Below are 17,657 nucleotides of genomic sequence, written 5' to 3'. Positions count from 1 at the left end.
GAAGTTCTTTCCTGTGATATCGTCAGGGAACTGGCTTCACCAATTGGAAATGCCTACCAGGGTAGTCTTCAGGACACTGGCAGCAGTGCTGGGCTGCCTCTCTCTGCTGCTCCTGACAGTAAGAGATGAATAGTTACAAATAGCGAAGTGAAATAATGAAAACATCATCTCATAATAGTAGTTACAGGAAAGATGCCCAGTGGGCAAGTCACAGGTTCCGTGAGAGACCACATCTCAAAAAGAACATGGAGGATCAACTTCAACTGGTACGTGTCTTTAAACTCGACACTTGAGAAGCGAGGCAGGTGATTCTCGTGAATTCCAAGCCATCCTGGTCTACATGTTGAGTTTAGGCTAACCAGGGATACATATCAAGTCCCTGTCTCAAAAAGAACAAAAACAAAGGAAGCCATGCTTGTGGAAGACATTCCAGTGTCAACCTCTGATTTCCATGAGTGCTCGAATGAGCGACTACTCCTGCACAAATGTCCCCGTATTCCAGTGGTTCTCAACCTGTGTGTTGTGACCCCTTTGGGGGTCAAATGACCCTTTCACAGAGGTCACCTAAGATCATTGGAAAACACAGATTTTCCAATGTGTATGTTTCAATTCATAGCAGTAGCAAAATTACAGTTATAAAGTAGCAGTGAAAATAATTTTATGTTTGGAGGTCAGCACCACATGAGGAGCTGTTAGAGGGTTGCAGCATTAGAAAGGTTGAGAACCACTGCTGTAGAGATCACACACACACACACACACACACACATACACACACACACACACACACACACAGAGTTATGTGTGACCTTTCCTTTTGTCTCATAGCATTGTACTTCTTGTGATCTGGGGCAGTGAGTCCATCCCTACAATGATGAGAGGAAGTGACCCAAGTGACCCCAGGGGTGTTGCCCTAGGTTTGAGCCCTGGCATCCTTGGACATAAGCAATGTCATGACAGTAGTATGTTGTTGGCATGCTGTCGACACAAGGATGGTTCACATAGAGAATGGATGACAAGGGGTGGAGAGATTTGACATGCTGCTCAAAATGGTGCATTTTGCAAAACAAGAATTCTTCATTCTTGGGCTGGAGAGATGGCTCAGTGGTTAAGAGCTCTTCCAGAGGCCCTGAGTTCAATTCCCAACAACCACATGGTGGCTCACAACCATCTGTAATGGGATCTGAAGACAGCTACAGTGTATTTATATAAAATAAATAAATAAATCTTAAAAAAAAATTCTTGGGGTTGGGAATTTAGCTCAGTGGTAGAGCACTTGCCTAGCAAGCGCAAGGCCCTGGGTTTGGTCCTCAGCTCTGGAAAAAAAAAAAAAAAGGAAAAAGAAAAAAAGAATTCTTCATTCTTGGAATTTCCCACTTAGTACTTTGGGCCAAGGCCCACTGCAGGCAAGAGAAGCTGCAGGAAGTGAGGCTGTGGCCAAGGGCAGGACATCCCCTCAGCTTGAAACATCCACAGTAGTTTGCTTTGTTTTATTACAGTGCTGGGGGTTGAGGCCAGGCCTCAGGCTCACTAGTCAGGTGAGTTACCAGGAACAGTTTCCCCTGTGCTAGCTCAGTTTCCCATTGCTTCCTGTGTGGTGACTCAGTCGGTGTGTGCAGACGGAATGCTGTACTGAACATGATGTAATGTTTTCCAGCGCTTTCAGAATTTTCTTTGTTCATGCTGCTGCTTCTCTGGGGAATCTTTCTGCTTTCACTACTCACCCTTGCCTGTAGAAATTGTACCTTTATTTATTTTTTTTTCTTTTTTTCGGAGCTGGGGACCGAACCCAGGGCCTTGCGCTCGCTCGCTAGGCAAGCGCTCTACCACTGAGCTAAATCCCCAACCTGAAATTGTACCCTTAAAACCCATTGCTGGGGGTTGGGGATTTAGCTCAGTGGTAGAGCGCTTGCCTAGCGAGCGAGCGCAAGGCCCTGGGTTCGGTCCCCAGCTCCGAAAAAAAACCAAAAACCAAAAAAAACCCCAACCCATTGCTATGTGAACTTCATTCAGAACCTGCCATCTCAGCTGTATAGGAATCCCCACATCTGAAGGTTTTTCAATGGCCTTTTTGTGCCTACCTCCATTCCTGCCTGCCTGCCTGCCTACCTTGGTCAAGGTTCTGCAGAGACGTATCACACACAGAGAGACACACACATAGACAGACAGACAGACAGACAGACAGACAGACAGACAGACAGAGATTCACTAAGTGTACAAATAAATCAGCGTATCTGATTTTAGAGGCTAAGCCCAGATTATCTTTAGGGCAAGTCACTATGCACAACACATGACACAGGAGGTGTCATTTCAGGCAGGTCCAGAGCCCTGAGCCATAAGAACAGACAGTCCCAGTCTGACAGTCAGTAGACTCTGTACCCACAAAGTGCTCATGGGTCATTTTAAGGCTCCACGGTAGAAGAAGTTTTTGTCCCAGCTTGAAGGTGCATAGGCAGGAGTGATTCCTTCTTCCTTGATGGGGTCAGCTTCCTGCCTTGCTGAGGCCCACAGCAAGGACTCCTGTTCCACTCAGTCTACTGACACAGACAGGTATCCAAACACCTCCCAGAAGCATTCAGAATCGTGCTGAACCTACAATCTGGGCACCTTAGGGCCTGCTCAGGCAGACACAAAGATCAGAGCAACAAAGCCCTTTCTTGCTGTAATGCACAGCAAGGATCAGCCTGTGTGCAGGATTCCCATGATTTTCTTCATCTGGATTCTGGTTAAATGCCATCGGTAGAAGTCATGGTTGAAGACTAGATGGACAGCCGCAGGAGGAGGAGGAGAAGGAGGAGGAGGAGGAGGAGGAGGAGGAGGAGGAGGAGGAGGAGGAGGAAGAGGAGGAGGAGGAGGGAGGAGGGAGGAGGAGGGAGGAGGAGGGAGGAGGGGGAGGAGAAAGAGGTGGAGGAGGGGAGGAGGGGAGGAGGAGTAAGTACTCTGCTCCTCCCTTGGCTGGGGGAAGCATCATGAGGGTGATGGTGCCAGTCAAGGTGTCCTCAGCACAGGTGTGGCAGTGGCAGTTCTGTCCAGCATCACAGTGACTGTGTGGGGACCAGGCCTGAAGGAGTCAGCACAGTGGCAGGAGTCTTGGGTTCTGTGTTTCTGCAATGAGAGCAGGAATGCAGGCTGATACCCTGCAAGGTGACAGCCCACAACTTCATTGGAACAGTGGAGGACCTAGTGTCTTTGATAGGACAAACATCATTGGCATCCTACGGTCTTTGTGGTAACACGGGGATGTCACTATAGCTGACTCCCTTAGGATGGGGGAATAGGTTAATAAGACCTTGGAGAGGTCCAAAACTCACTTCTGCATGCGTTTATCTACATAGATCTATATAGTTTCACATATAAATTAGGGACAATTGCTGCCACAATTAGCATAGCCAAATAACTTAGGGAAGAAAGTCTTGCAGGTTACCATACATCAAGGGGAACCCAGGTAGAAACTCAAGGCAGGAACCTGGAGGCAGGAACCTGGAAGCAGGAACTGAAGGAGAGAGGGTTGCTTGCTGCCTTGTTTCAAATGTGTCTTAGTTTGGGTATTATGGTGTGAAGACACACCGTGACCAAAGCAACTCTTATAAAGGACAACATTTAATTGGGGCTGGCTTACAGGTTCAGTGATTTAGTCTGTTATCATCATGGCAAGAAGTGTGGCAATATCCGGGCAGATATGGTGCTGGAGAAGAAACGGAGAATTCTACATCTTAGTCTGCAGGCAGCTAGGGGGGGCATTCTTTTGTACTGTGCAGAGTTTGAGCATAGGACCTTAAAGCCTATCTCCACAGTGACACTTCCTCTAACAAAGCTAGTAGTGCCGTCTCCCACGGGCCAAGCATATTTAAACTACCACAACATGGCTTACTCAGCTACCTTCTGCCTAGGGATGGTACTGCCCATAGTGGGCAGGGTCCTTCCACATCAATAATAAATCAAGAAAGTTCCCTAAAGTTATGCCCAAAGGCCAATTTAGTAGAGGCAATTTTTCAATTAAGGGTCACTCTGTTTGTTTGAGATGGGATTTCTCTGTGTAACCCTGGCTCTTCTGGAACTCACTCTGTAAACAAGCTGGCTTCTAACTCACAGAGATCTATCCGCCTCTGTCTCCCAACTGCTGGGATTAAAGGGATGCACTGCCACCACCTCCTGGCTGGGGTCACTTCTTTAACTGATTTTTTTTTTTTCCTGAGCTGGGGACCGAATCCAGGGCCTTGCACTTGCTAGGCAAGCGCTCTACCACTGAGCTAAATCCTCAACCCCTGGGGTCACTTCTTAAGTGACTCTAGTTTGTGTCAAGTTGACAGAATCAATCCAGCAAACAAACGAAAATACCCGTAAATAAACAAGAAAACTAATCCATGTAGATGGTCATAGACCAACAGTGATGAACAATGAAATAAAACTGTTAGAACAGAAGAGTGTAATTCAAGGAATGAATGTGACTTCTCGTTTTAACGTACTTAATTTATGCATGTGTACCTTCACAGGTCAGAGAACAACTCCCTCCTTGTTCCTTGTGGGATCCAGGGATAGAACTCAGGCTTAGCTGAGCCATTTGTCGAGGCCCAGGGTGGCTTCTCCTATTGAAACTCTTGCATGCCACTGCACTTACTCATGCCTTTGTGAGTCCATCCCTGTGTCGGGAGATGAAGTGACCGGGTGAGCCCAGAGGGTGTTGCCTAAGGTTTGAGCTCTGGGCTCTTTGAAAGTTAAGTCTTCTATAGCGTGGGAGCTGGAATGCACTGCACACAGGATGATTCTTGTCAGGATGGATGACAAGGGCTGGAGAGATCCGTCTGGTTTAAAACTTAAGCATTATTTGGCTGACAGTGGTGGCGCACAGTTCCAGGACAGCCAGCCCTCCACAGAAAAACCCTGTCTCAAGAAACAAAGAATTGTTTATTCCTGGAATTTCCCACTTAGTAATTTTGGGTCAAGGCTGACTTCAGGTCACAGAAACTCCGAGAAGTGAAGCCGTAGATAAGGGTAGAACTTTTTTTTTTCTTTTGTTTTTTCGAGACAGGTTATCTCTATGTATCCCTGGCTGTTCTGCAACTCTGTAGACCGGGCTGGCCTTGAACTCAGAGATCTGTCTGCTTCTTCCTCTGCAGTGCTGGGACTAAAGGAATGTACCAGCACTGCCCAGAGATTATTATTTTCTTGATCATACTTCTTGACTTATGAAAATTAGGTTTATTGGGCCAGAGGGATGGCACAGGTAGTACAGATGCTTGTTGCCAGGCCAAACGAGTTGACTTTGATCCCAGAATCAATGTGATAGCAGGAGGGAGTCAACTTTCACAACTTTTCCTCTTACTTCCATAACAAGCCATGGCGTGTATACACACACACACACACACACACACACACACACACGAAGGGAGGAGAAGAGAGAAAAATCTGAAAATAAAATTAGATGTATTGAGGGTGGTGCTGTAGTTCTGGGATATAACACTTGTCTAGCATGTGTCAAGCTCTGGGTGCAATTCCCTGAAACACACATGCACATGCACACGTACACACATGCATGAATGCAGGCACACACAATGAAGGGAGGGAGGGAGGAGAGAGAGTTACACATAGCTTACAGGAAAACACTGCATCACTTTGGTGTTACTGGGGATGGAACCTCGGGCCTCATGCAGGTGAGACAGATGCTTCTCCACAGAGCAGAACTCCTGGTCAGGACCCAGCATGAGCTGGGGAATGAGTGCATTGAATATTACACACATAAGAAGAAACTAGCAGAGTTCTAGGAACTCCAAAAGGAATTGAAAAATGTACATTTATGTATGTATGTATGTATGTATGTATGTATGTATGTATGTATGTATGTATTGGGGGGTGTGCTGGGTGAGGGTTTGGGGGATGTGCACTACAGCATGCGTGTGGAGGTTGGAGGACAACCTGTGGGAGTCAGTTCCTTTCTTCCAATATGTGGATTGCAAGAATCAACCTCGGGTCATTGGGTTTGAAGGCAGGCACCTTACCCACTGAGCAACCTCCCTGGCCCAAAAAATAAGTATTTTAAGCTAGGAGTGGTGAGTCCCATTCATAATCTCAGCATTTAAGAGGTTTAGACAAGAGGATAACAGTGAGTAGGAGCCAGCCTCAGCTATATAATAAAACTGTCTTCAAAAACAAAACCGAACAAGTAATACTTTAATAATTTGTGAGAAAAAAATGTTCATTTAGTGCAGTGGCCCGGTGATGCCTTTTTAAAAAGAGAGTATCCTCATTTGTTTACTTCTACATCTGATATATAAAATCAGTTATAACTCTTGGACTGTAACTATATTCTTTTAAAAATGATTTTAAATTATATATGTGAAAGTGGAGGTGTGTGCATGTGAGAGCAGTCACTCATAGCGGCCAGAAGAGGGCGCTTTATCCACTAGCACTGACGTTGGAGGTGATGGTGGGTGTGTGGAATTGAACTAGGGTCTGCTGAAAGAGCCGAACATGCTCGTAATGCTGAGCCATCTCTTCAGCCCCAATATTCTACATTCTTGAGTTTAGTTCTAAGCCCCAAGTCAAGATGTTGTGCGCACAGGATAAATTTAAAAGAATGAAAAATTGGGAGATGGCTTGGTGGTGGAGCGCACCTTTAATTCCAATACTCAGGAGGCGAGGCAGGCTGATTCTATGAATTCGAGGCCAGTCTGGTCTCGAATATATATATTATATATTATATATTATATATTACATATTACAAATTACATATTATATATTGACATAGTCACTATACAACTCCAGACGACTATGTAGATCAGATCAGGCTGGTCTTGAACTCTTGAACTCATAGAGGTCTGCCTGCCTCTGCCATCCAAGTACTGGAGTTAAAAGCCTATGTTATCACCTCCAGTCTCAATCTACTTTAAAATCAAGAGTTAGAGCTGTAAGTCAGCACATGGATTTAATTCCAGGACTGGGGAGCCAGAGGCAGGAAAGTCTCTAAATTTGAGTCCAGCTAGATCTCATAGTGAGCTCCAGGACATCCAGATACATAGAGAAAACATGTCTCAAGAAAGCAAAACGACGACAAGAAAACAACAACAGAGTTAGATCTGAGCATGGTGACACAAATCTATAACCTCCAGCATTTGGAGGTAGAAGCAGGGTGATCAGGAGTTCAAGACCAGCTTCAGGTACGTGGGAATTCAAGACTATTCCAATAAAATAAAATAAAATTAGTTAGGCAGCTAAGTTAAACTTTATTACAGAATAAAGAAATTGCTTATTTCAAATACATGGCAATGGCACACTACCACTTTCAAAATAGTAATAGATCAGCATGTATTAAATCTGGATTACTGAGCGTTTATCCAATGATTATGACCTTTTTTTAAAAAAAGATGGTATTTATTTATTTATTTATTTATTTATTTTTTCTTCTTTTTTTTCGGAGCTGGGGACCGAACCCAGGGCTTTGTGCTTGCTAGGCAAGCTCTCTACCACTGAGCTAAATCCCCAACCCCAGTATTTATTTATTTTATGTATATGATGAGTACATTGCAGCTGTCTTAGACACACCAGAAGATGACCTTGGATCCCATTACAGATGGTTGTGAGCCACCATGTGATTCCTGGGAATTGAACTCAGGACCTCTGGAAGAGCAGTCAGTGCTCTTAACCACTGAGCCATCTCTCCAGCTCTCTCTTTAAGGACGATCTATTTTCTTAAGAATAATTATATGAAAAAGATTAACTCTTCCCATTGGTCTACTTAGAGATACAAATGATTTTAGGTGGTGAGAATAAATCCATTTACTGATACCTTGTACCTGAACAGAAACAATTCCTGATTGGCTGCAGGCAGCAAATGCACTGGGATACATGCTCAGTCCTGCCCAGAGGAGCCCCCAAACCACAACCCAACCCAACGCACAATCTCGTTCTGAGGACTAAGCACATTAGTCAACTTTGTCATTGCTGTGTTGCTGTCAGCAAGACCTGACAAACACCACTCAGGGGGAAGAAGGGTTTGCTTCCTTCCTTCCTTCCTTCCTTCCTTCCTTCCTTCCTTCCTTCCTTCCTTCCTTCCTTCCCTCTTTCCTTCCTTTCTTCTTTCTTCCTTTTACTCCCGTTTGAAGACACAATCCATCACGATGGGGAAAGCATGGCTGCTGGAGTGTGAGGCAGTTGCTCACTTGTACCAATGGTCAGGAAGCAGAGGGAACAGTCAGAAAGGAATGACAAGGCTTTCTCCATTTTATTCAACCTGGAACTTCTTTTTCATGGAATATGCTGCTCACAGTTAGGGCGATTGTCCTTTCTGGATTGCCCTGTCCTCACAGACACACCAAGAGGTGTGTTTCCTGGGTGAGTCTAAATCCTGTCAAGCGGACCATCCAGATTAAACACCCTGGCATCTGGGATGAGCTGGGTAGAGTGTGTGCCTAACCTTTAGGCGGCCCTGGGTTCCATGCACCCCATAACCAGGGCAGAGGCTTGAAGACCAGACGCTCAATGTCTTATTTATCTCCATAGGGAGTCTGAGTATGTCTGCTGAGAGACCAAGCCATCATATATGTTAATTCAGATTTCATTCCACACAGAGCCAAGGACTCTATGTTCTGACCAATCTACTTGCGTATCCTCATGGGCTGTGGAGGACACAGTGCCAGACATTGACCAGCCTGTGCAGCAGACACCGCCTGGCATCCTTTCTCAATCATCAGGAGTGCTGGAGTGAGGCAGTCAGACCCACAGGGCAAAGGCCGCAGATGCAGAAGCCGCTATAAAGAAAATGTCAAGCATATACGGGAGCTTTCAATGCTTCCTGTTCATCCTTTCAAAGGTTGGACTGGTTCCTACAGGTCGTAAATTGAAATGGAATCTAAGCAACGAGAAGAAGAAAGAAATTGTTTCATGAACTGTAAGATTCCCAAAGAAGGGCTGGAGAGATGGCTCAGCGGTTAAGAGCACTGACTGCCCTTCCAGAGGTTCTGAGTTCAATTCCCAGCAACCACATGATGGCTCACAACCATCTGTAATGAGATCTGATGCCCTCTTCTGCTGTGTCTGAAGAGAGTGACAGTGTACTCACGTACATAAAATAAATAAATCTTTTTTTTTGTTCTTTTTTTTGGAGCTGGGGATCGAACCCAGGGCCTTGCGCTTCCTAGGCAAGCGCTCTACCACTGAGCTAAATCCCCAACCCCATAATTCTTTTAAAAAAAAAATCCGCATATACATGGCTTCTCGAACTATAAGATTCCCCTGGTCTAATCTAGAACTCTATTCAATGAGTAAACATACAGCTACAAGAATTAAAAGTTTTAAAACATTTATTTATTTTATGTGTATGCATGCTTTACTTGCCTGTATATCTGGGCATCACATGTATCCCTGGTGGCCAAAGAGGCCAGCAGATAGCGTCAGATTCCCCTGGCACATGTGCTATGGATAGGCTGTAAGCCACCATGTGGTTATTAGGAACGGAACCTGAGCTCTGTGCAAGAGCAGTAAATGCTCTTAAGCTGGGCACAGTGGCACACACCTTTAATCCTAGCACTCAGGAGGCAGAGGCAGGAGGATCTCTGAGTTTGCAGCCACCTTAGTATACACAGGGAGTTCCAGGCCAACTGAGACTACAAAGGGAGACCTTATCTCAAACAATTACAAAACAAAACAAAAAAGATGGGATGAACAAGCGCTCTTAACCCCTGAGGTGTCTCCCTAACCCCCCACCCTCAACATTCTTACCTGGTTCTCGCAGAGGATTTCCAGGTAAAAAACCTTTGGGGTCTGGGAGCCGCTCAGACACCAATCTCAGTTAAACAGGGTTGGTTTATTGAATGCACACCCAAGACTGACCAATCAGGGCCATAGCTCAAACTTGGGAGTTGTAAGCTATGACTAGAGTCAGTTTATAGGGAAACCATAATGAGCTCATAAGCAGAGGTGCAGGGTGGTCTAGTTAAGACAACAGTTCGGGCTGGCCTCTTTTGCTGAGTCCCGAGTGAAGGCTGCAGTTGGGGAATTTTCTCCTCCTCCTCTTCCTCCTCCTCCTCCTCCTCCTCCTCTTCCTCCTCTTCCTCCTCTTCCTTCTCTTCCTCCTCTTCCTCCTCTTCCTCCTCCTCCTCCACCTCAGAGTATATGGTCAACTTGACCTTGCTCTGAGCCAAACTATTTTTCTGTGTCTACAGTCAAGCTGCTTTATGCTGACACTATGGAATAGCTGTCAGCCAAGAAACAAAAGAGCTACAGCTAAGCTAACAGCTTCATCACAGTGAGGCTCCCTCATGCCCAGTGATAATGAATTCAAGATGCCAATGCCTTTGCTTTTAAATTTCAAACCTCTGAGAGTAGCCTTTCTCTAATTCTGAGCTGTTTCAAGGTGACAGCAGGCCACTGTTCCCCTGTCTCAGGCAAGAGCTGGCCTCAGCACCTGCCTCTCCAGGCTCTGAGGTGGAGTTTCCAGTGACTGCTCCATAACAGGGGAACATGGGAGATTAGCTTCTGGGTCTGTCAGCTTTGGTACGAGCAGTATCCTCTGCTGTGGGAGTCAGGCCTCAGTGTGTGTGTGTGTGTGTGTGTGTGTGTGTGTGTGTGTGTGTGTGTGTGTGTAATTTTACTGATGGTATTCAAGAGAGAAGGGAGGGCTCCCTAGGCTCCTCCTGTTATTATGGGGATCTGGGATGGAAACTGTGAGGGAAATGCTCAGTGTTGAGGGCCAAGTTGGGACAGGGACTCCTCAGCAACTGAGGGCCTCTCTCTTGCTTTCAGTATCCTTGCTGGGCTGGGCTGGGTGGTCCAGGGTTTCTTACTCCTTGGAGGCCATGTAGGACGTGAGATCCACCACCCTGTTGCTGTAGCCGTATTCAATGTTATACCAGGAAATGAGCTTTACAAAGTTGTCATTGAGAGCAATGCCAGCCCCAGCATCAAAGGAGGAAGAGTGGGAGCTGCTGTTGAAGTCGCAGGAGACAACCTGGTCCTCAGTGTAGCCCAGGATGCCCTTTAGTGGGCCCTCGGATGCCTGCTTCACCACCGTCTTGATGTCATCACACTTGGCAGGTTTCTCCAGGCAGCATGTCAGATCCACAAGGGATATATTGGGGGTAGGAACACAGAAGGCCATGCTAGTGAGCTTCCCGTTCAGCTCTGGGATGACCTTGCCCACTGCCTTGGCAGCACCAGTGGATGCAGGGATGATGTTCTGGGCTGCCCCATGGTCATAATGCCACAGCTTTCCAGAGGGGCAATCCACAGTCTTCTGAGTAGCAGTGATGTCATGGACTGTGGTCGTGAGCCCTTTCATGATGCCAAAGTTGTCATGGATGACCTTGGCCAGGGGGGCTAAGCAATTGGTGGTGCAGGATGCATTGCTGACAATCTTGAGGGAGCTGTCATATTTCTTGTGGTTCACAACCATCACAAACATGGAGGCGTCAGCCAAAGAGGCAGAGATGATGACCCTTTCAGCCTCACCCTTCAAGTGGGCCCCAGACTTCTCTATGGTGGTGAAGACGCCAGTAGACTCCACGACATACTCAGCACCAGCGTCACCCCATTTGATGTTAGCGGGATCTCGCTCCTGGAAGACGATGATGGGCTTCCCGTTGATGACAAGCTTCCCATCCTCAGCCTTGACTGAGCCGTTGAACTTGCCATGCGTAGAGTCATACTGGGACATTGAACACGTAGTTGAGGTCAATGAAGGGCTCGTTGGTGACAACAATCTCCACTTTGCCAGATGCAGAGCAGAAGGCAGCCCTGGTAACCAGGTGCCCAATATGGCCAAATCTGTTCACACTGACCTTCACCATCTTGTCTATGGAATGAGGCTGGCACTGCATGAGAAGATGCCGCTGTCTCTGGAACAGGCAGGAGCAGAGAGCCCAGGCCTCAGTCTTGGTCATTTCTGCTATCAAGTCAGTAGAGAGAAACAGAGACAGGGCTTTTTCATCTGTCCAGCCTAACCCTGGCAGACATCTCATTACATCTGGAGACCAGAGATGGAGAGGGAGGCCCAGGAGACAGCTCCCAGCTGCGTGTGCACTCGATCCCACATCTGTTGTGGTTGTCTATTGTAGGGGAATTTTAATCCAGCAACATGGCTACTCTGGCAAGAGATCGTATCTGTGATGGTTTGTATATGCTTGGGTCAGGGAGTGGCACTTTTAGGAGGTGTGGCCTTGTTGGAGTAGGTGTGGCCTTGTTGGAGTAGGTGTGGCCTTGTTGGAGTAGGTGTGGCCTTGTTGGAGTAGGTGTGGCCTTGTTGGAGTAGGTGTGGCCTTGTTAGAGTAGGTGTGGCCTTGGAGTAGGTGTGGGCTTGTTGGAGTGGGTATGTCACTGTGGGCATGCCAGGAGGTCATTCTTTCACTAGCAGCCTTTAGTTAAAGATGTAGAACCCTCAGCTCTGCTTGCACCATGCCTGTCTGGATGCTGCCATGCTCCCACCTTGATGATAATGGACTGAACCTCTGAACCTGTGAGCCAGCCCCAATTAAATGTTGTCCTTTGCCTTGGTCATGGCACCTGTTCACAGAAGTAAAACCCTAACTAAGACAACACCCAAAGACCTTCCAGTTCTGCGTGTTCCAGCTGGAATACAGTCATACCTTTGATCCCAGCAGACAGAGGCAAGCAGATGTCTGAGTTCAAGGCCAGCCTGGTATAAAGCAAATTTCAAATAAAGAAAAGCTCAGTTCTTGTCATGGTGGTACATGTCTTTAATCCCAGCTTCCAGGAGACAGAGGCATGCAGATCTCTGAGTTCAGTCATTTGAGTTCCAATCAGTCAGTTTGGGACAGTTTAGAGTTAAGGAGTCGAGAGACAGTGAATAGAATGGAGTTCAGGGCAGTTCAGTTTGTCAAGTTCAGAGACAGTTTTTATGGGGACAGTTTTGCAAAGAAGGCTGCAGGTGAAAGTAGGCACAGGTGAAGACAGAACGAGCCAGAGAATGAACGAATCAGAGGATGAGAACAGGTTGCCAGAGTTCTTTTGAGGCCAAGCAGTGAGGACAATTCAGTGAGACGGTGACAGAAGTCAGATTGAATCAGTCAGTCGGAGAGGAGTTTGGGACCAGAATGGCAGAGTTGAACCAACCAGTTAGAGCTCAGAAATAACTAGAAAGAGTGAGCTTACTTAGCAGTAAACCTCTGAGAAGACAATTGTATGGGTGAATAAAAGATACTTCAACAGTTTGGGGGTGGCAGCACTGAGAGCCAAGGTAGAGGTAGCAGGTGAGTTGGTCCAGTAGACAGGATAAGTAGAGGCGATAATAATCCAGGCATAAGCCACAAGGCCTAGGCTGTTTGCTTTGTCCCTGTGGGGCTCTCTGTCGGGACGAGGACTTTGAGAATTGCTCACTGGAACAGAAAAGGCAGCAATTTGAGGAAATCCACTTTCTAGTTACTGTGTTGACAGTTAACCCTTCCCTCCACACTGGAGAGTCCTTGCCAGGGGGAGAGGATAGGGCTGACTAGGCTACAGGATTACTAGCAGCACATCCTGGTTCCTGCGGTCAGGAGTGTGCACAAGGCAAGGAAAGAGAGAGCACGTGCTCATGTGAACGGGAAAGTGAGGCATGGGAGTGGCCCCGAGTGCATTCTTTATGGTTAAAGCCTCAGAGGTGACAGATGACTGTTATTGACGAGCTCCTGATCCTTGTGCCTCTGCCCTGAGTGCTGGGGGATCGCAGGCAAGCACATTTGGTTTCAGTTCTGAACTTCCATATTCATGAAGATATGTGGTCATTGGTTGGTGGCTTTAAGTTAAGGTCTGGCACATGTGGCTGCTCACAACCATCTCCAGTTCCAGGGGACCTGATACCCTCTTCCGGTCTCTACAAGTACTAGACACACACTTGGTGCACAAACATACATGCAACCATACACATAAGCTAATTAACTAAATGAAAATTTAAAATTATTCATGTTATGGCCCAGTGTTATTCTGTTGTGTACATAGAGTGCTTGTCTCCACGCCGATGGACATCATGGCTCCTGTCTTGGCTGTTGTGAACAACACTGCTTTAGGCAATCTTATGCAAGTTAGCGTGGATCTATGCTTTCTCGCCTCCCGGCCACACACCTTGAGATGGAGTTGCTTGGTCATATGGTGTCTGTGACGCTTTGTATAGGCTTGGGCCAGGGAGTGGCACTATTGGGAGGTGTGGCCCTGTTAGGGTAGGTGTTTCACTGTGGGCTTAAGACCCTCACCCTAGCTGCCGGGAAGTCAGACTTCTGCTAGCAGCCTTCAGATGAAGATGTAGAGCTCTCAGCTCCTCCAGCACCATGCCTGTCTGGATGCTGCCAAGCTCTTGCCTTGATGATAATGGACTGACCCTCTGAACCTGTAAGCCAGCCCCAATTAAATGTCGTCTTTACAAGAGTTGCCTTGGTCAAGGAGTCTGTTCACGGCAGTAAAACCCTAACTAAGACAGTGACTGACTCTATGTTTAGTTATAAGAACTTCTGCTGTTTTCCAAAACGGCACCATTTGCATTCCTACCAGCAGTGGATAAGGGTTCCAGTTTCAAAGTCTTTTTTTTTTTTTTTTCTTCTTTTTTTCGAAGCTGGGGACCGAACCCAGGGCCTTGCGCTTGCTAGGCAAGCGCTCTACCACTGAGCTAAATTCCCAACCCTCCCCCCCTTTTTTTTTGAACTGGGGAATCAAGGTCTTGTGCCTGCTACACACGTGTCTACCACTGAGTCCTACCTCTGGCTCTTGACTGCTTAGCTTCCTACCTGACTTTTTGGTTCTAGCTAGGTAAAGGGCTCTTAAATTCTACTACACATCCCTGCTCCGAAAAAAAGAAAAAGAAAAAAAAATTCTACTATACATTACTTCAAAGTTAAACTTGCGCTCAGTGGGACCATTTTATGAGTCAGAAAAATATATGGTTTAAGAAAGACACTTCTGGGTTGGGGATTTAGCTCAGTGGTAGAGCGCTTGCCTAGGAAGCGCAAGGCCCTGGGTTCGGTCCCCAGCTCCGAAAAAAAGAACCAAAAAAAAAAAAAAAAAGAAAGACACTTCTGGGGCTGGAGAGATGGCTCAGTGGTTAAGAGCACTGACTGCTCTTCCAGAGGACCTGAGTTCAAACCCCAGCAACCACATGGTGGCTCACAACCATCTGTAATGAGATCTGATGCCCTCTTCTGGTGTGTCTGAAGACAGCTGCAGTGTACTTATATGTAATAATTAAATTAATCTTTAAAGAAAGACACTTCTGATAACAGTTAATTTAAAATAATGGTTAAAGTAAATATCAACATTTCGACTATTTGATTTTGTGTTTTGGGGGTTTGGTGAGTATTTTTGTTTTTGAGATTGGGTCTCACTCTGTAGTGGTGGTGGTGGGGCCTGGAGCTGCTGCTGCCCTAAGTACTGGAGTTTAAGGCTCGTGCTGTCATATCTGCTCCTTTGTTCCCTTTGATGCTAGAGTTGGTAATACCGCTGTTTGGGAAGCAGAAACTAGCGAACCAGGAATTCAAGGTCATCCTTAGCCACATAGTGAATTCAAGGTCAGCATGTGTTACATGTCACCTCATCTCAAAAATCCAGTTAGATATTAGGAAAAAAAGTTTTTTCTTTTCCTAAGAGGGGAATTTCTGCTGATAAGAAAAAACTAGATAGCAAGTGCCGTCCACCTTCCTCTGTTGCTTTCTGGGATGATGGTTTCATAAATATAGACTTTTCTCATAACTAGGCTGGCGTTCATCGAGCGTTTGCTGGCTGCCTGGTCTGTGCTGATCCTGCTTCAGGAATTTTTTAGTGACTCCTTACAGCAAGCCTAAGCAGGAAATCACTCTCCTGTTCCACTTCGTGGACGGAAAAGTGAGGCTTAGTGAGTTTATGTGGTTTGTGAAGTCCCCAGCAGAGCAGGGCTTGAACTGAAGAAGGGCTCAGGCGTTAGCACAGGGATGAGGGCTTACACACACGGACTACACAGGCCTTACACACACAGACTATACGGGCCTTACACACACAAACTACATGGTCCTTACACATATGGGCTATACAGGTACAAGGAATAACTACTGAGGAGCTGCTGGACCAACTTTGTGGCAGGGAATCTGACACCCTCATACAGGTAAAACACCAATGTACATTAAAAAAAAAAGAAATCATTAAAATTGTGCCAGTGCACACTTTTACTCTTAGCACTAGGAGGGCAGAGTTATGTGGATCTCTCTGAGTTTGAGACCAGCCTGGTCTACAGAGTTCCAGCACAGTCAGGGCTACACAGAGAAACCCAGTCTCAAAGGAAATTAAAAAACAAGCAAACAAACAGACGAAACACAAAACAAAACAAAAAGATGTACTGGGTATTTCTCCTTTTTTTCTTTTTTTTTTTCCGGAGCTGGGGACCAAACCCAGGGCCTTGCGCTCGCTAGGCAAGCGCTCTACCACTGAGCTAAATCCCCAACCCCGTATTTCTCCTTTTTTAAAGATGGGGAACCAAAAAGTGAAGTCATTTTTTTAAGATAAACTAGTAACTGGAAATTTAAGCTCACACAATCTGGTTCCTAGGAACTGTATTGTTTCTTGTAATAAAGACTCTTTCCCTCCCTCTCCTTGTCATGTTGTTGTTGTTGTTGTTGTTGTTGTTAAACATGGTCTCATCTCATCCTGGACCTGAAATCACTCTGTAGTTGAGGACATCCTTGAACTTGTATGTAACAGGGCTCCAGACCTTAGCACAACTGACGCCATGATGGAAGTCCCATTCAGGTTGTAAGACTCAGCATGTAGACAGCACCATCTGCCACAGCTAAAACAAATGCCTAATCCATCAAAGTCCATAGTTCTGGGAAAGTCTCTAAATGTGTTAACCTTGGTTTTTAGCTTCTGTAGCTCTGCTTCTGGCTAACTGTTGTTAATTGAAGCGCGTCAACCCAGAGCACCAATTTTGTCAGTAAAAGCTCACCCTGAGAGGAAGGCTCAGAGCTCCACTGGGATCCTGAACACCCAGTGCAGCCATTGGCCGGCTAATAAAGACTTTCTTTTGGCTTAGACCTGTGTTCATTGGCTTAAACCAGTCTTCTCTGGTGAGTAGCGCACAGCATTCTGCTCCGCGTACCTCTACCCACAAGTGCTGTGATTATAGATGGGTAGCACTACTCCCTCTCTTCTTTTAATGTTTACTTTCCAGGCGGTGTCTCTGACGGAGTCCTGGCTTGCCTCACGTATGTTTTACTTTTAGTTTATGCGTGATGAGTTTGCCCTACATGTATGTTTGTGTACCACATGCATGCCTGGTGCCCAAGGAGGTGATTTATATTTACTGAGTTATAAGCAGTTGTGGGAAAACGCCCCATTCGTATGCTAAGAAATACTCTCAGTTAACCTCTGATTCATCTCTCCAGCCCTTCACCTTATTTTTTATTATTACATTTATTTATTTTTGAGACAACGTTTCTCTGTGTAGCCTTGGCTGTCCTGAAACTCCCTCTGCACACCAGGCTGGCGTCATATTCAAAGGTCTGCCTGCGTCTGCCCCCTGAGTGCTGGGCGTACATCACCACTGCCTGGCTCACCTTCTGCTCTGAGACAGTGGCTCCATTGAACCTGGAGCTCACTGACTAGCAGGCTAATGAGCTGCACAAACCAACCCTCCAGGGATAGGTTACAGGCGTGAGCATGGGTAACCACGGCTGGTTCATTGTTGTTCTTGATGTTGTTCCTTTAGGTAGAGTCTC

The 17,657-nt window shown here is 46.3% G+C and overlaps 1 pseudogene; it reads right to left on the bottom strand.

Moving 5' to 3' along the window:
• Positions 1–9,778: 9,778 nt before the first annotated feature.
• LOC108350271 (glyceraldehyde-3-phosphate dehydrogenase pseudogene) lies at positions 9,779–12,066 on the bottom strand (annotated as a pseudogene).
• Between the last annotated feature and the right edge of the window lie 5,591 nt (positions 12,067–17,657).

Source organism: Rattus norvegicus, chromosome 2 (genome assembly GCF_036323735.1).
Source record: "Rattus norvegicus strain BN/NHsdMcwi chromosome 2, GRCr8, whole genome shotgun sequence".
In the NCBI taxonomy this organism is placed as follows: Eukaryota; Metazoa; Chordata; class Mammalia; order Rodentia; family Muridae; genus Rattus; species Rattus norvegicus.
Note: the sequence above shows the minus strand (reverse complement) of the source record. Positions and strands in the feature narration are given on the sequence as shown.